General features: G+C 42.7%; 2 long non-coding RNA genes across 5 annotated transcripts; one reads left to right on the top strand and one right to left on the bottom strand.

Moving 5' to 3' along the window:
* On the top strand, window positions 1–5,117 carry LOC135098791 (uncharacterized). The gene is made up of 3 exons (XR_010267387.1): window positions 1–128; window positions 3,935–4,070; window positions 4,522–5,117. It is a non-coding gene; the product is annotated as an uncharacterized LOC135098791 (long non-coding RNA).
* A 534-nt stretch (window positions 5,118–5,651) lies between these two features.
* On the bottom strand, window positions 5,652–16,262 carry LOC135098789 (uncharacterized). Of its 4 annotated transcripts, XR_010267383.1 has the most exons (5): window positions 15,630–16,262; window positions 12,837–13,053; window positions 11,812–11,954; window positions 9,076–9,293; window positions 5,652–6,448 (listed from the first exon to the last, which is right to left on the bottom strand). It is a non-coding gene; the product is annotated as an uncharacterized LOC135098789 (long non-coding RNA). The 4 variants fall into 4 exon arrangements; XR_010267384.1 differs by lacking the exons at window positions 9,076–9,293; window positions 11,812–11,954 and adding an exon at window positions 8,260–8,349 and having other exon boundaries at window positions 12,226–13,053; XR_010267382.1 differs by having other exon boundaries at window positions 11,812–13,053; window positions 15,630–16,260.
* Window positions 16,263–18,346: the final 2,084 nt, after the last annotated feature.

Below are 18,346 nucleotides of genomic sequence, written 5' to 3'. Positions count from 1 at the left end.
TACAGCTGTTTCAAAATATGGTTCGTTAAGTCTTTCAGCGTGTCATGCCCGCTCAGTTCACTTCACCAGTAGCAGCAGCGGAGAGAGGTCTCGTGGCGTGACGCAGGACTTGACGAAGGAGTGAAATGGTAAGCTTTGTAATGATTATGTTAAATTAACACTCACTGGGTGGAATTAATGCGTAACTCGTAAGATAGTGAATAATTAGCTTGAATAGGTGAGGATTATGTTAGATAAGTGTGATTGGGGTAGGTCTGCCCAGGAGTGGTGATTAGGCTAGTCACGTAGTTAATGATTAGGTTAGGTGAGCTGATTAGGTTGGCCTAGTGAGGTTGGCTAGGTGTGATTAGGCCAGATGGTGATTATAACACTGCTCAGGTGACGTACTTAAGCTTATCAGGTGAGAATTAGATATGCTGAACAGATATTAAGTTATTTATATGTCCAGGGGGAAATAATTAGGCGAGTGATTAAGCTGTAAGAGTGATTAGACTGCAGACAGCGTAATTAAGCTTGTTAGGTAGGAAGTTGCATGTTTGTCGAGGTGATCTGACGTGTGACTAAGCTTACTGAAGTGAGAATTAAGGAAGTGAAGTCGAGATTATTTGCACACGAATACGTACGAGCGCGGAAGAACATGATAGATTGGTATGTCTGTGGCCGCTGCTTTGTGTTCCCTCGACTTGTTCGCTGTGGTAAGTGGTAATTGGCTTGTTAACCCCTTCGTTACCGATGAAGTACCTAGTACTTCATGTGAATTTTCGGCTGCCGAACCGATGAAGTACGTGCGTACTTCATCGCTTATTAATGATACCCAGGGCTCCATATTTCTCGGTTTGTATGGTTTTAATTTACGACAGTGACAAATTGACTAATTGGCACCTTGTGTTTCAAGGACGTTGGCCGGTGGTGGCGGGGGCGGTGAAGTGAATTGCCGCCACCCCTCAGTGTGATTTGACAGTGACACGTGTTGTGTCATGGCGTCTTTGTTTTCCTCCAGCAGTGATTCTGAGAGTTATACCACTCTTGATGATGACTTGCAAGGATCAGACGATATTCCAACACAATCAGAAGGCCTCGCAAGTGATTCAGATGATGACTATTTGGTAGAAAATGACGGTGAGGCGAGTAGTGATGACCAATATGATAGTGATGGTGACGATGAGGATACACCAGCCAGCCCCACACCTCACACCTTCACACTCATGGCTGATCCTTTTTCTCACACCTTCACACTCATGGCTGATCCTTTTTCTGATCATCGTCCTGGCACTGTTCCTGCCATAGTAGAAGATTTTTCAGGTGCTCATCCTGATATCCCACGGGGTAACATTAGTGCTCCGGACTGCTTCCAGCTATTCATGTCAGACGAGGTGGTAGAATCGCTGTGTTTGTGGACGAATGTCCGTGCAGCCAAGTTTTTCGTTGACAACCCAACGATAAGTTCCAAGAAATTTATAGGAAAGAAGTGTTCAATGCATTTCTTTATGTTGAAATACTTACCATCTTATGTCAGCTTGTTTTCATAGGAAATCATGTATAACAACTTCCGATTTGAAAAAGTATACATCCCATGAGCCAAATCTATCAAAAGACATGAAAAATAATACTTAGATGATTAAATATGGGCATAGAAATGAACATTAACTACCTACACGAAATTATGAGAAGCGCTCGAAAAACTCGGTCCGGGGGAAGAGGGTTGCTACGCGTCGGGATAATGGAGTCGGTGACCATTGCTCATTACTTTCATTCATTCATTATCTTTTTATGTATGTTTATATTTGTTGCACACACACACACACACACACACACACACACACACACACACACACACACACCTTTAAGGGGAGGGGATACCTTAAAAAATAACACTTTTCGATTAAGGTTAAAATTGAGTTATTAAATATCATAGTCTTCTTTAACTTGTCTTACGTTTTCTGTGAGCACCACAAGTTGATGCCATTCTTCATATTTTTAAATCGCCTTTATTTACCATTATTAAAGGGCTTTAAATACCCCACCGCGGTCAGTCCTGCCAGACGTAAAAGAATTTGCTTGTGCTCCGCTACCCAAGGCCTCTTCATTTTAATATTGTACCTGGAAGCGTGATTCGTTATAATAAAGCAAAGCGTGAACGAATAGATGCGCCAAACAAGATGATAGAATAGAAAAATAATCAAGAGTTGCGTTGTTGCAAGTCGCCGCCGCACGCTGCCATTGTTTCACCGCCACAATGATAATAATAATAATAATAATAATAATAATAATAATAATAATAATAATAATAATAATAATAATAATAGTCATAAGGCACTTACAATTTACACATCTATAAAATATGAGTAGAGGGAAAAAAAAAATTGACAGGACTAGATACCTCAGGGTGTGTCGCCTAAAATACGCCTTACAAAAAAAAAAAAAAAAAAATAAATAAATAAATAAATAAAATCTGCAAAACTAATCGGCGAATTTCAGCGAAAATTGTGGAATTGCTTTATTAAGTAGTGAGGTACACACACCAACACTTAGGAGGATCAGACGAATACGCCCATTACCACGCCCACACTCTCACACGTCCGCGCCCACACACTCTCCCCCTCACAGGCCCGCGTCCACGTATTCACAAGCCTGTGCCCACACACTCACACGCCCGCGCCCACACACTCACACGCCCGCGCCTACACACTCACACGCCCGCGCCCACACACTCACACACCCGCGCCCACACACTCACGCCCTCGCTCTCACAGGCCCGCGTCCACGCCATCAAACGCCCGCGTCCACGTACTCACAAGCCTGCGCTCACACACTCACGCCCGCGCCCACATACTCACACGCCCGCGCCCACACACGCCCGCGTCCACGCACGCACTCACGGCCGCGTCCACGCGCACACTCACGCCCGCGTCCACGCACGCACTCACGCCCGCGTCCACGCACACACTCACGCCCGCCTCCACGCACTCACGCCCGCCTCCACACACTCACGCCCGCGTCCACGCACGCACTCACGCCCGCGTCCACGCACACACTCACGCCCGCCTCCACGCACTCACGCCCGCGTCCACACACGCACTCACGCCCGCGTCCACGCACGCACTCACGCCCGCCTCCACGCACTCACGCCCGCCTCCACGCACTCACGGCCGCCTCCACGCACTCACGCCCGCGTCCACGCACGCACTCACGCCCGCCTCCACGCACGCACTCACGCCCGCCTCCACGCACTCACACGCCCGCGCCCACACACTCACACGCACATGAACACGAATTCATTCTACCATTAGAATGCTCATGCACTCAGAAATCTGGTGACGACACACTCAAAAAATCTGGAGACACTCAAAAAATCTAGTCAGGCACCCAAAAGAATAGTCATGTACTCAGAGACACAACTCCACACACACACACACACACACACACACACACACACACACACACACACACACACACACACACACACACACACACACACATTAACCTTCTAAATTTGCATTAAATTTGTCTATTAATGCTTTCTTGTATTAAACCAGATTTTTCTTTTTTTCTTTTTTTTTTTCCTCAATTCACCTCGAAGTTGGTATTTCTAATACTTATTTTCCTAATTTGTTATTCATGTGATATATATATTTTTTCTTATACTGTTTTATTTCCTCGTATATTTTTCTATAGAGGGTTTCAAAAACGTATCTCTGGAACCATAAACTGACTTTGAATAGCAATAATAAACTTCGAAGGTGTGAGCAGAAAGTTTTAAATTATTATTATTTTCAAATTGTAAGTTATTCATAAGTTTATCCTCGAGATTATATTTTCACTTCTCCAGGACCAATGTCGCTATCCTTCTGCAATATTAAATTTGATTACAACTATAGATTTCGTGTGCTTTACATTTATAGGGGTGACTTGACAAAGGCTCTCTCTCCCACAGGCTCCTCCTTGGCCAATCAGCACCGAGGCAAAGTTGATTGATATACAGGTGTGAATTCAGCTGCCTCCTCGCTGTTCCCGTTGCCAGGATACCATGTGATCGAGGCAGTGTTGGGGAAGGTGAAATTATTCATCAGGTTCGTCTTTTAAACTTCTAATATGTATATAATGTCGTGCTATTGAAATTTCTGATGCCATGCGAATTTCAATCATCCTTCAAATATAATTGGGAAGTATTTATTTAAGGCACATTTTTCAGTTTCCTGTCTGTCATACTGCTATGCTTTTCAAATTTCCTTTCTTGAATGTGACTGAATTTTTGACGCAATTCACACAAAATATCGACACATTTCTTGCATAGTGCATTGTACTTTTCAAACTTGCTCGGTTTTTTCGTATCATGTTTGTCTAGTCATAGTCTTTTAGGCAACCAATCCCCAAACATCTCATACTAAGAATCTCGGCACCTTTTCCACGCCTCATTCTTTTCAAAGGTTGTTTTGTAATGAAATCAATTATCAAACCTTAAGAATCTCAGCACATACAAGCTTCATGTGTCTAGGAGCTAATGGTCCGTTTCCCTTGCAGATGTGACGTGTGCTGCTTCACTCCATCCCATGAACAGTTGCCCACAGGAATCTCTACCACATCAGGCCTGACATACTCATTGCAATCAGGGAGTCGAGTTTCATCAGGAAGAGAGGCTGTCACTACCTGTAAGCCTGACGAGGTGTTAGTTAAGTCAAGGAGCGTCATCAGGAAGAGGGGCTGAGTCTTGCTACCTGTAAGCCTGACAAGAGGAGTCAAGGAATTTTTCATTGCAATCAAGGAAGAGTCAAGTTGTAAGAAGATTGTAAGGCAAGAATTTTAAGCAGGAATAATTGTCAAGCAGTTAACAGCAGGAAGAATGCAGCGAGAAAAGGGTACAAGAGTTTTCAAGTAAGAAGATTGTAAGGCAAGAATTTTGAGCAGGAAGGATATTGTTAAGCAGTTTAGCAGCAGGAAGAGTCCCTTCAAGCTGTTGGTGGGAGTGACAAGCATCCTTCAGGACTTGCAAAGGCTGAAGTCCTCAACACTAGTCTCACTCAAGTTGACACAGGAGCTCTCTGACACAAGGAAAACAAATCATTTATCCTATTGTGTATTTATTAAACTTTTGTGATTAAACAATAATGATTAAACAATATATATATTATCTTGTACATACTTAGGGAATGATTAAACAATAATGATTTATTAAACAATATATATATTATCTTGTACATACTTAGGGAATTATACTAACAAGTTGCAAATAAACAAGCTTTCTGGTGTAACAATTCATGCCGCCTCAGAAACTTTGGCAATGTGATTTAAACAAATATATTTAATCATCTTGTTCATACTTGTGGAATTATGTGAATTATATATTAAAATCTTTTTACAAATTGCAAATAAGCTGCTTTCTGATGTAACCAGTTCATAGCCGATAAAAAAAAAAAATGGAAGCAAAAAATACTAGTAACAATTGATCATCCTCTGGTCAAAAAAAAAAAAAAGCCAAAAATTGGCCCTGGTCAAAAAAAAAAAGCCATTTTTGGCAAGTTTAAGGTGAAACTTGCACACACAAGCCCTGTCCGAGCGACTCCGGTGTCGCTCGGACAGGACTTATGTGTGCAAGTTTCACCTTAAACTTAACCAAAAATAGGCCAGCCAATCCTGGCTTTTTTTTTTTTTTGACCAGAGGATGATCACCAAAAATAGGCCAGCCAATCCTGGCTTTTTTTTTTTTTTGACCAGAGGATGATCTATTGTATCTATTGTTTTGGGTCCTATTTATTTTATTTATTTACTTGGGGATGCATGAATTGTTTACCACCAATATATAAATTTAGTTTACACAAGCACATTCTGTAATTTTATCAAACTATATAATTCACATGAGAATGATACTCACAAATTTATTTATTGCCAAAGACACAAAGCAAATCACCCTAGACTACTACACTGGAGACAGCTGGCAGATCTGGCTTGCAAGATTTACACTGAAGCAGGCAACACATCAGGCTGCACCACCAGGAAGAGAGGACACCCACCACTGGCTGCAGACAGCTTCACATCAGCCCTGCAATGAGGCACCACCACCAGGCACAGAGGACACCAAACACTGGCTGCAGACACCTTCACATCAGCCCTGCAATGAGGCACCACCAGGCACAGAGGACACCCACCACTGGCTGCAGACACCTTCACATCAGCCCTGCAATGAGGCACCACCACTGGCTGCAGACACCTTCACATCAGCCCTGCAATGAGGCACCACCACTGGCTGCAGACACCTTCACATCAGCCCTGCAATGAGGCACCACCAGGCACAGAGGACACCCACCACTGGCTGCAGACACCTTCACATCAGCCCTGCAATGAGGCACCACCACTGGCTGCAGACACCTTCACATCAGGCCCTGCAATGAGGCACCACCAGGCAGGCACAGAGGACACCAAACACTGGCTGCAGACACCTTCACATCAGGCCCTGCAATGAGACACCACCATCACCACCAGCCTTGATTGCACAGACAGAAGACAAACCTCTGCAAATAAATACATAAATAATGCAACTTGGGTAAACTAGTTATGAAGAATGAGCTTATTTCTGCATCACACACACACACTAATTCCTCACTCACACAAACCCTTATTTCCACAAACTTTTCACTCCCTCCCCTGGCCTAACAGGTGCCTCAGACAATCCTTTAACACCCCACAATAATTCCACATCTATTTATCTCCTATATCCATGAATTCCCCAAAATTAGTCTCATATTTAACCCAATACTTTCACATGCACATCGCAATAACAACAACAATGCATCCTCTCCTCTTATTTCACAGTGATCACTGCAAATCATTCCTTCTAACTCTCTCTCTCTCCATTAATACTTCACAACACACCTCACTGACAAGACTCACTCGCACCTGTCAGGACTTGCACTTAACAGGAGCTAACATCTGCTTATCCAGCCATCTGTTGCTTCTCTTACAGTCTTGTACCACTATTTTCAATGTTACTGCTCTTGTAATCGTGGTTAAGTGCATGCCTCCCCTCCTCCAACTCCTTCAGAAAACGTTAATCTTATTCCTCTTATCCATACACAAACACACATACACACACACCCAACAATGCTATATACAGTTGAAATTCCCCTATCCAAAATTCCTGGGACCAAAATTGCTGCAGATTTCAAATTTTCCCAGTTTTTTTCTAAATATTTCTATATGAATTTATAAAATGGGACAGCTTGAGGTTGGCATCAAGCTTTACACATACCTTCAATGTGGCTTTACAATGGCCACACAGAATATTACAGTGCATGACAGCACACCCACAGAACAAAGGCTTCACTGCTCAAAAAAGTAGCAAATTATCACCCATGGCAACTCTCGTGCCCTGAGGATGCCATGTTCACCCCTTTAATCACAGAGAGACTGCCAGACATAGTGGAAGGGAAGGTCTCTCCTGTACTTCCCTGCCTGTGTCCCCCTTACTGCTACACTCTGATTTCACAGCTCACATTTAATTCTTGCATTATAACGGGTGCTGTCAAGCTTAACAAAGGGAAGAGTGCTGTGCTGGGCATTGTTTGAGAGGGCTTTGTAGTTGTGAGACTGGACGGAGACAGGAAGATCAGTGACAGCCATGACACAGGTGGCCACAGATGCACTGTCACTGTCTATCAAAAGCTTTTGATAGAGTCTGGCACAAAGCTTTCATTTCCAAACTACCCTCCTACAGCTTCTATCCTTCTCTCTTCCCTGCACTTTTCCACATCTTTTCATAGACGTCCAATCCTTCAGGAAGTAAACAGTTCACACAGGGAAGCCACAGAATGCCTGACTTCTCACCTCTCTAAAATTTCTGATTGGGGCAGAGCAAACTTGGTATTGTTCAATGCCTCAAAAACTCAATTCCTCCATCTATCAACTCGATACAACCTTCCAGACAACTATCCCCTCTTCTTCAGTGACACTCAACTGTCCCCCTCTTCCACACTGAACATCCTCAATCTGTCAGCTTGCAGTCTCTCAAGGGCCTCAGTCAAGATTCTCCTCCAGGCCTGGCCACATGCTGCCTCTGTCTCCAAGAACACACCTACTCATTTCACACTGATATAAGCAACCTTTTCAAAGTCCCTCAGAGCATTTTCCATTTCTGACAACAACCAATATTTAATGGGCTCCTACACACACACACACACACACACACACACACACACACACACACACACACACACACAAGAATTTTTCTCTCCCTTAGCCAGCAGATAGCACACCTAGAGTACTCACCATTTCCTGTGAGTGCCAGTGCACAGCTGTTTTCAGTGCTTCAGTGCTTTCCACGTGCTTCATCGCTGTCTGTCTGTCACTCCTCCACACCTGGCTCACTCAACCCCACGTGCTTCATCACTGTCTGTCTGTCTGTCTCACTCCACACCTGGCTCACTCAACCTCACGTGCTTCATCGCTCTATCTGTCTCACTTCACATTCTTACATGCCATTCTAAACCCTCTCCATTTCTGACAATCATACTTCAGTCACTCTCAACCGTTTAAAAGCCCAACTAGTTTCCAAGCCGCTCTTTACTACCACCCTAACACACCTGTTCCCTCAACTGCTACTCCTAACATTCCACACCGCCACAATGTTGCCTGTCACTGCCGCAATGTTGCATATCTAGCAGTCTTCTACTGCTATTTTCATGGTAACTGCTCTTCTGATCTTGTTAACTGCATGCCTCCCCTCCTTCTGCACCCTCGCTGCACAAGACTTTCTTCTTTCTCTCATCTCTATTCTGTCCACCTCTCTAATGCAAGAGTTAACCAGTATTCTCAATCATTCATCCCTTTCTCTGGTAAACTCTGGAACTCCCTGCCTGCTTCTGTATTTCCACCTTCCCATGACTTGAATTCCTTCAAGAGGGAGGTTTCAAGACACTTATTCATCAATTTTTGACCACTGCTTTGACCCTTTTATGGGACTGCCATTTCAGTGGGCATATTTTTTTATTGGGTTTTTGTTGCCCTTGGCCAGTGTCCTTCCTACAAAAAAAAAAAAAAAAAAAAAAAAATCTCACTAGTCTCTCATCATCCATTTGCTCTAACCTAGACCCTGCCGAGGTACCCTGCATGAACACCCTCCACAGCCACCACCTCCGCCATCACGCCTTTCTTCACCATCCGACTCTTGCTCCTGCCCTCCGCCTCCTGTCACTGCCACGTCAGGAGTGCGTCAGCCTGCGTTGTGTAGCAGGTGGAATGGTGTTGCTGCCGGGCCATGGCATCTGGGTGGAGCAGGGCAGGGAGGCAGGGGATGGGGTAGTCTGGAATGATTTGGTTGTTATTGTTGTTGTTGTTGTTGTTGTTTTTGTAGAAAGTATGGTTTAATTACTGTTTCTTAGTAAATATAACAAAATGAAATAGGTTAAAATTAGATACATTATTAAGAATAGCATCTCTCTCTCTCTCTCTCTCTCTCTCTCTCTCTCTCTCTCTCTCTCTCTCTCTCTCTCTCTCTCTCTCTCTCCCATAACACACAAAAAATGATACAAATACAAAATATATAAATATGTACACCAAAGAATAAAAAATTAAATAAACAAACAAATAAAACTACCTAAAAATGAATATAAATGTATTTTCTCAAGTATAGATCAACCACTTACCACCTAACTTAATCATTTATTCATTTAATATTACTATTATCATTTTTCAATTAAGCAAGAACTACAAATAACTATGAATTGCGATTCCCATAACAGTTAACCCCACCCTGCCCCGCACAGCTCCAGCAGCCGGCCAGCAGTGACTCTCAAGCACTCGGATGGGGAGGGTGTCATGCAGGAAGGAGCAATTTCATTAAAATTTTACTTCTTTAATTTTTTTTTGCATTAATAAACTGATATGTTAAACAAGATATTCTATAAGCTTAAGTCTATCTAGTATTAACCTTGGGAGAAGAGGCTAAGCTTATCTCCAAGTTACCTGGGAAGAGGGAGTGAAGAGAAGGGAAGTGAACACGAACACTGTGAGGTGCGGTCAGGTGAGGTGGGGTTGGGTCAGGTTGGGTTGGGTTGGGTCAGGTCAGGTTAGGTTAGGTTAGGTTAGGTTAGGTTGGGTCAGGTTAGGTTAGGTTAGGTTATGTTAAGTTGGGTCTGGTTAGGTTAGGTTAGGTTGGATCAGGTTACATTGGGTCAGGTTAGGTTAGGTTACATTGGGTCAGGTTAGGTTAGGTCAGGTTACGTTGGATCAGGTTAGGTTAGGTCAGGTTAGGTTAGGTTAGGTTAGGTTGGGTCAGGTTAGGTTAGGTTGGGTTAGGTTAGGTTAGGTTGGGTTAGGTTAGGTTGGGTTGGGTCAGGTTAGGTTAGGTTGGGTCAGGTTATGTTGGGTCAGGTTATGTTGGGTCAGGTTAGGTTAGGTTAGGTACAAACACTTTCACTGGCACAAAGTTTTCATTTCCAAACTACCCTCCTACAGCTTCTATCCTTCTCTCTGTAACTTCATCTCAAGTTTCCTTTCTGACCATTCTATTGCTGCTGTAGTACACAGTCACTGTTCTTCTCCTAAATCTGTAAACAGTGGTGTTCCTCAGGGTTCTGTCCTGTCACCCACTCTCGTATTATTATTCATTAATGATCTTCTAACCCAAACTTCTTGTCCTATCCACTCCTACACTGATGACATCACCCTGCATTTTTCCATGTCTTTTCATAGACATCCAACCCTTCAGGAAGTAAACAGTTCATGCAGGGAAGCCACAGAATGCCTCACTTCTCATCTCTCTAAAATTTCTGATTGGGGCAGAGCAAACTTGGTATTGTTCAATGTCTCAAAAACTCAATTCCTCCATCTATCAACTCGACACAACCTTCCAGACAACTATCCCCTTTTCTTCAATGACACTCAACTGTCCCCCTCTTCTACACTGAACATCCTCGATCTGTCCTTTACTTATAATCTAAACTGGAAACTTCATATTTCATCTCTAGCTAAAACAGCTTCTGAGACGTCTCCACCACTTTAAAAAAAAATACTTAAAAAAACATACACTACATTTATGCACACTGCTGCCAATTAATTTATTCTCCCTCAGCATTATATTCAACACCTGCTCACTAACTACTGTCTGTAAGTGAATCACTCAAACTACACAAATCACTATTATCATTCTCTCTCTCTCTCTCTCTCTCTCTCTCTCTCTCTCTCTCTCTCTCTCTCTCTCTCTCTCTCTCTCTCTCTCTCTCTCTCTCTCTCTCTCTCAAGTACTTATACAACTCTGGAAATACTAGTAACACCTTGACTTGTTCAGCTTTGATCAACTGTTATGTAATACTGCCTCCACTATTTCAGCTTCTACTGTGTGGGTGAACAGTGGGTCCTCCTGAGGCAGTGGTGAAGCAGGTGTTTAGCTCTTATCACTGTGGGGGCAAAGATTGTCTTCCTTGTGATATACTGCACAGTCAATGTATTGCCTCCACACATAGCAACACTGTTCTTCTGCTCCTCCAAGCTTTGAGTTTCCTCACTACAGTGTCATTCAGAATAAGCTCCAAGATTTGTTGATGTGTTCCCACAAGGATCTTCCTCAGTTCTGCCAGCTTGCAGTCTCTCAAGGGCCTCAGTCAAGATTCTCCTCCAGACCTGGCCACATGCTGCCTCTGTCTCCAAGGACACACCTACTCATTTCACACTGATATAAGCAACCTTTTCAAAGTCCCTCAGAGCATTTTCCATTTCTGACAACAACCAATATTTAATGGGCTCCTACACACACACACACACACACACACACCAGAATTTTTCTCACCCTTAGCCAGCAGATAGCACACCTAGAGTACTCACCATTTCCTGTGAGTGGCAGTGCACAGCTGTTTTCAGTGAGTATCATTGGAAGGTCCACCATCACACAGTCTTGTGACAGCCTGGACTGGGCACTTGCTGAGCAGCTCTGGAACCTTCAGGGAGGTTTACTGCAAACCTGCACACTGAAAGAAAATTCAGTTTGAGTAAATGTACATATTATTAGATAGAGACAAAACTGTAGTGAGTTATCTAAGGAACTTATGACAATGGTACAGAAGAATTACAATTACATGGCCCAAGCCTTCAATTCAAAGTAAGTGCTTCAGATTTACATAAACAATTCAGACAGCTTCTAAAATCTACATAAACAATTCATGCAGCTTCTAATTCCATCATTGAGCGTCATCAGCCGTTGGTCCTGGGTTGGCTCACAGTCGTCCCCAAGTGACGCACCTGGCTCACTCAACCCCACGTGCTTCATGGCTCTGTCTGTCTCACTCCTCCACACCTGGCTCACTCAACCCCACGTGCTTCATGGCTCTGTCTGTCTCACTCCTCCACACCTGGCTCACTCAACCCCACGTGCTTCATGGCTCTGTCTGTCTCACTCCTCCACACCTGGCTCACTCAATCCCACAATGTTCACACTTTTCAACACAATTCCCACACTTTTTCCACACTTTTTCCACTTTTCTACACAATTTCCATACCTGGCTCACTCAATCCCACAATTTCTACACTTTTTCAACACAATTTCCACACTTTTCCACACCTGGCTCGCTCCATCCCACAATTTCCACACCTGGCTCACTCAATCCCATGTGCTTCATTGCTGTGTCTATCTCACTTCTCCACTTACTTACATACCATTGTAAACGCTCTCCATATCTGACACTCGTACTTCCGTCACTCTCAACAAGCCTTCACTCAACCACTCAAAAGCCCAACTAGTTTCCAAGCCACTCTTTACTACCATCCTAACACACTTCTTCCCCCAACTGCTACTCCTAATATTCCATACAAACACCTTTCTCACTAGTCTCTCATCATCCATTTGCTCTAACCTAGACCCTGCTGAGGTACCCTGCACGAACACCCTCCACAGCCACCACCTCCGCCATCACGCCTTTCTTCACCATCCGACTCTTGCTCCTGCCCTCCGCCTCCTGTCGCTGCCACGTCAGGAGTGCGTCAGCCAGCGTCATGTAGCAGGTGGAATGGTGTCGCTGCCGGGCCATGGCATCTGGGTGGGGCAGGGCGGGAGGCACGGGATGGGGTAGTCTGGAATGATTTGGTTGTTATTGTTGTTGTTGTTGTTGTTGTTGTAGAAAGTATGGTTTAATTACTGTTTCTTAGTAAATATAACAAAATGAAATAGGTTAAAATTAGATAAATTATTAAGAATAGCACCTCTCTCTCTCTCTCTCTCTCTCTCTCTCTCTCTCTCTCTCTCTCTCTCTCTCTCTCTCTCTCTCTCTTTCTCTCTCCCATAACACACAAAAAATGAGATACAAATACAAAATAAATAAATACGTACACCAAAGAATAAAAAATTAAATAAACAAATAAATAAAACTACCTAAAAATGAATATAAATGTATTTTCTCAAGTATAGATCAACCACTTACCACCTAACTTAACCATTTATTTATTTATTATTACTATTATTATTTTCTTTAATTAAGCAAGAACTACAAATAACTATGTATTGTGATTCCCATAACAGTTAACAACCCTGCCCTGCCCCGCACAGCTCCAGCAGCCGGCCACCAGTGACTCTCAAGCACTCAGATGGGGAGGGTGTCATGCGGGAATGCATCACTTCATTAAACTTTTACTTTTTCGCATTAATAAATTGATATGTAATGCAAGATATTCTACAAGCTTAAGTCTATCTGACACGTATTAACCTTGGGAGAAGAGGATAAATTCATGTCCACATAAGTCTATCTGACACATAAGCATTAACCTTGGGAGAAGAGGCTAAGTTGATGTCCATATTACCTGGGAAGAGGGAGTGGATATGAGAAGGGAGGTAAACATGAAGACTGAGGTGCAGTGAGGTGAGGCCAAGTTGGGTCAGGTTAGGTTGGGTCAGGTTAGGTTGGGTCAGGTTAGGTTGGATCAGGTTAGGTCATCAGGTTAGGTTAGGTCAGGTTAGGTTGGGTCAGGTTAGGTTGGGTCAGGTGAGGTTGGGTCAGGTGAACAATGAAGGTGAGCAGGTAATAAAGTAATCAGTAAGGTGAGAAAATACAGAGTGGCTTGTTTTTCAGCTTCTTCAAACAAAAGTTGTGGTGTTCTGCAGTTCAAGTGTGACTGAACATTTTGCTTCGCCAGCCAGCAAGACCCCAACTGAAAATATACCTCCATTTCCCTCGGGTCTAGTACTTTGGCTATAAAACTTTCACAAATGGACGTACAGGTAACATTGTCCGGTGTTGTCGCTTACATAAAGAGCCATGTCATGCCGCGCCCACGACTCCAACACTGAAACAAACCAACAAATAAAATCACACACACTTTCTACCGATGCTAAGACAACCAGTAGTAGGTGGCACAAATTTCCCCTCCTATTACCTGACACCACTCCAGCTCCACCACCACTACTGCTGCTCCACTCCACCCCGTCACTCCAGTAGGTGATGGTGACTACTTACACACAATTACAGCTGAAAACTCCCTAATCGCTTCCACCCTGACCGAATGTTGTTGTTCGCACATGGCGGGGCGGCGGCCAGTCTTCACCCAGGGACGGTTAACTTAATTTTTTGAGTTTTTACTAATATTTCTTGTTCTTTGTGATAGTTTTCATAGTTTATTTTAAGTATGTTAATTTTCGCACTGTTTTTCTTTCGTTACCTTTGTCATTTCTCCTTACTTATTAATTAATCCTCTAATTATTTTCATTATATTGTATTCGAAGACTCAGAAACATTCCACTCTTGCAGTTCATGTTCTTTAGGGTATTTCTTAAAATATTTTTCACCATACTGATTCTTGCACTTCTTTTATCTTCATTTCTCCTAACGTCCTTCTCCCAATACTAAATATTCTATTCAAGAGTTGGTGGCTTCATATCTACTGGCTGGTAACTGTGCCTGACACTGCACAGGAGGGGACGTATCAGTATGCAGAGACTATAGAGAGGGAAGAAAGGTGAAGGGATGAAGGGTTGTGAGGACAGAAGGGGATGGCGGTGTGAAAGCCTAAGGGGACACACACACACACACACACACACACACACACACACACACTAATTACCTACATTTATCCAGCAAGTACCACGTATCTATGCACAAGTCAACTAAGTACTGTGCTTGTTGAACCTGAAAACACTGTACATTAGTTCAAATTACAAGCGGCGTTAGTTTAAATTACAAGCGGCGGTCCCGGTAGAGAAGAGCTGTCAGTCTGCCTCAGTTAAGCCTTCATCACATCAAAACTAGGCAATAGCGATTATATCTGACTAGCGGAAATGAAAGTACGGTTATGTGGCTCCAGTTAGTGACAGGATTGGCTGATGATAAGTGAGAGATGTAGCAATTAATGGCGGATATATGTGGAAAGTGGATATATATGGAAGCCTTCACCAAGATGAATTTTGACAGCTTTTAATTTTCTCTCGTGGTTAATTCAAGGGTGTTTTGTCCTAGAGGTTTGAAACGTTAGCAGGACCGTGGAATATTGAGTCAAGTGTGCAAATGTATTCCTAACGAGGAGAAAATGTTAAATATGATCCTTCCACGATCAAAAATAAATAAATAAATAAATAAATAATTAGAACATTTTGGAAAGCAGGGCATTAACGTAACATTACCCTCCGGAGCCATTACAAAGAACACCATTATCACACTCACCTCCTATTGCACCATGGCGTCTGTGACCAGTCCCCAGCTGGCCAAGCAGCTGGTGGGTCACTTGTCAATATTATAAGTGTTTCTGGCCCTCACGACCACCTTCCGGCAGCCATTAAGCTTCCACTGGCACGTGTCACCGTCTTGAGAGAAAATCGAGGTTAAATAAGGCAGCTGCACACACGCGCCCTTCAAACACCACCTCTCCGTGTATCTAACGTCTACTCACTCTCCCATGCCAGCGTGGACTACTATAGTGGAATACGTACCCTGTACCCACTACCCACTTACAAATTACATTTCCCAATTACTCCAGCTTCTCTCATATTACACTGTTCTAATACAAAATAAAACAAGTGAAATATAAAGAAGCATGAACATGTAAAACTAAGTTATAAGCCATTGTAATTGTAATTGTCAAAATGTCCACATCTCTCTCCAATTCAAGCGCCAAATTTGAAATGATCCCGGCGGTGTTTACACTACGATTCTTCATTTATTCTATGACCTTGTGTGAAGTCATTGAAAAGCTTGTGTGACTTGAAGACTCTCGTTATTATCAAATGTTTAATTGTCATGACGAAATCAGGTAAGCTCTTTAAATTATGTATACAGCTTGGGTCTACCGTACGCTTTGCACCACGCTGTTTATCATCACCGCACTTCATTTATCATATACTTTTTTTCTTTTCCTTAATGATTTGTTCTGTATTATATTTTAGTATGTATTTATGTACTTATTTATTCGTCTCCATTATCTTCCTTTTTTTCCTTATAATTTATGTATTATATTTAATTTGATCTCTCTCTCTCTCTCTCTCTCTCTCTCTCTCTCTCTCTCTCTCTCTCTCTCTCTCTCTCTCTCTCTCTCTCTCTCTCAATAGATATCCAACTGCCGGGAAGCACAATTTCGGTAGATTTTTTGAACCTATTAAAATTCAGAAGGAAACAGCAATAATTCAGAATCTCTTGAAATCCATAAGACTCTCAGTAGATGTGCTGGTGTTGATGTTTCGGTAGATTTGACAGTACATGCAGGATACTCATTGTTATTACGTATTCAGATAATGACATGAACAGAATTAGTTAAAAATTAGCCAAAAGTGTCATACCATCAGGACACACAGATAAAACCGTACCATTACATATTTACGTTAAAGGAAATAAATGCAACAGCGACATATTAGTTCTTTATTGTCTGTTTAATGTCAGAGGGCGGGACCTGCGACTCTCAACACCATTCAGCACCTGACACACCGCGATAATTTCCACACTAAGAAATAAAACGATCTCTCCCTTTTTTTTTTTTGTCAATAGCAGCACTAACCACGAACTCCCGAACACAAAAGATGAAAGTAAAAATTAATCCCCCTTTAAAAACAATAAAAATAATGATACTAGTAAATGAATGAATAAACAAAATAATTAAATATGATAAACTGTCTTAAATTATCTGTCCCTTTCCATGCACTACACCTGCAGGCTGGCATTCTAACACCACGAGGCACAGACACCACCACCACGCACTCTTACACCCATCCAGGGACTGAGGCACCCTGCACACATCACATCCATCTCTCTACACCCCAAAACACACCCAAAACACCGCAAAACACACCTTAACACACCCAAAAACACACCCAAAACACACCCAAATACACCCAAACTCCTTTAAATTAGCCCAAAAAACACTTAACACCCCCAAAACACACCCAAACTCATCTAGAACTGACCGAAACACCCCCAAAACACACCCAAAACACACCAAAAACACACCCAAACACACCCAAACTCCTGTAAAATACCCAAAAAATACTATAAAACACCCCCAAAACACACCAAAATTCATCCAGAACTGACAAAAACACTCCAAAACACCCCAAAATACACCCAAAACACGCCAAGAATGCCACATATGAATATAAATATTTAAATATATATATAGGACACAGGCTGGGAAGGGAGTATTCAGGTGTAGAGGAAAAGAAGGGTGCAACAAGGAGTAGGGAGAGACAGGGTGTATTAAGATGGGACAAACAGGCAGACAGGGAAAGAAGACAGGATTTATTGAGATGAAGGAGGACAAACGGGAATAGTTTAATAAGATGCAGGGGCGATACAGGGTGTATTAAGCTCTAGGGGCAGACAGGAGGGGTGTACTAAGGTGTAACAAGACAGGAAGGGTGTATTGAAGTGTGGGACAGACAGACAGACACAGACAGACAGACAGACAGACACAGACAGACAGACAGACAGACACAGACAGGCAGAAAGGGAGAGATAAAAAGAGAAAATATGAGTGACAGACAAAGGATATGAGAGAGAGAGAGAGAGAGAGAGAGAGAGAGAGAGAAGAGGAGAGAGAGAGAGAGAGAGGAGAGAGAGAGAGAGAGAGGAGAGAGACGAGAGAGAGAGAGAGTACTAGTCATCTCAATCATTCAACATAAATTCCTAATATTATGTATAGATTTGTGTATAGTAGCCTTACCTAATGTGTATAGATTTCTGAGCATATGCCAGCATCTCTTATGGGTTTATGTGTGTATATCAGACTTAGCAAGTGTTTGGATGCATCTCTAAGTATATACTAGTGTTTGTATACAAGTTTGTGTGTAATATACCAGACTTAGTAAGCGTGTGTGCGTTTCTAAGAATATACAACCGATAGCAAGTATTTGTATGTCTCTAAGTGTATACCAGTCTTAATTGTGTGTTTGTGT

The sequence above is a fragment of the Scylla paramamosain genome, unplaced genomic scaffold (assembly GCF_035594125.1).
Source record: "Scylla paramamosain isolate STU-SP2022 unplaced genomic scaffold, ASM3559412v1 Contig81, whole genome shotgun sequence".
In the NCBI taxonomy this organism is placed as follows: Eukaryota; Metazoa; Arthropoda; class Malacostraca; order Decapoda; family Portunidae; genus Scylla; species Scylla paramamosain.
Note: the sequence above shows the minus strand (reverse complement) of the source record. Positions and strands in the feature narration are given on the sequence as shown.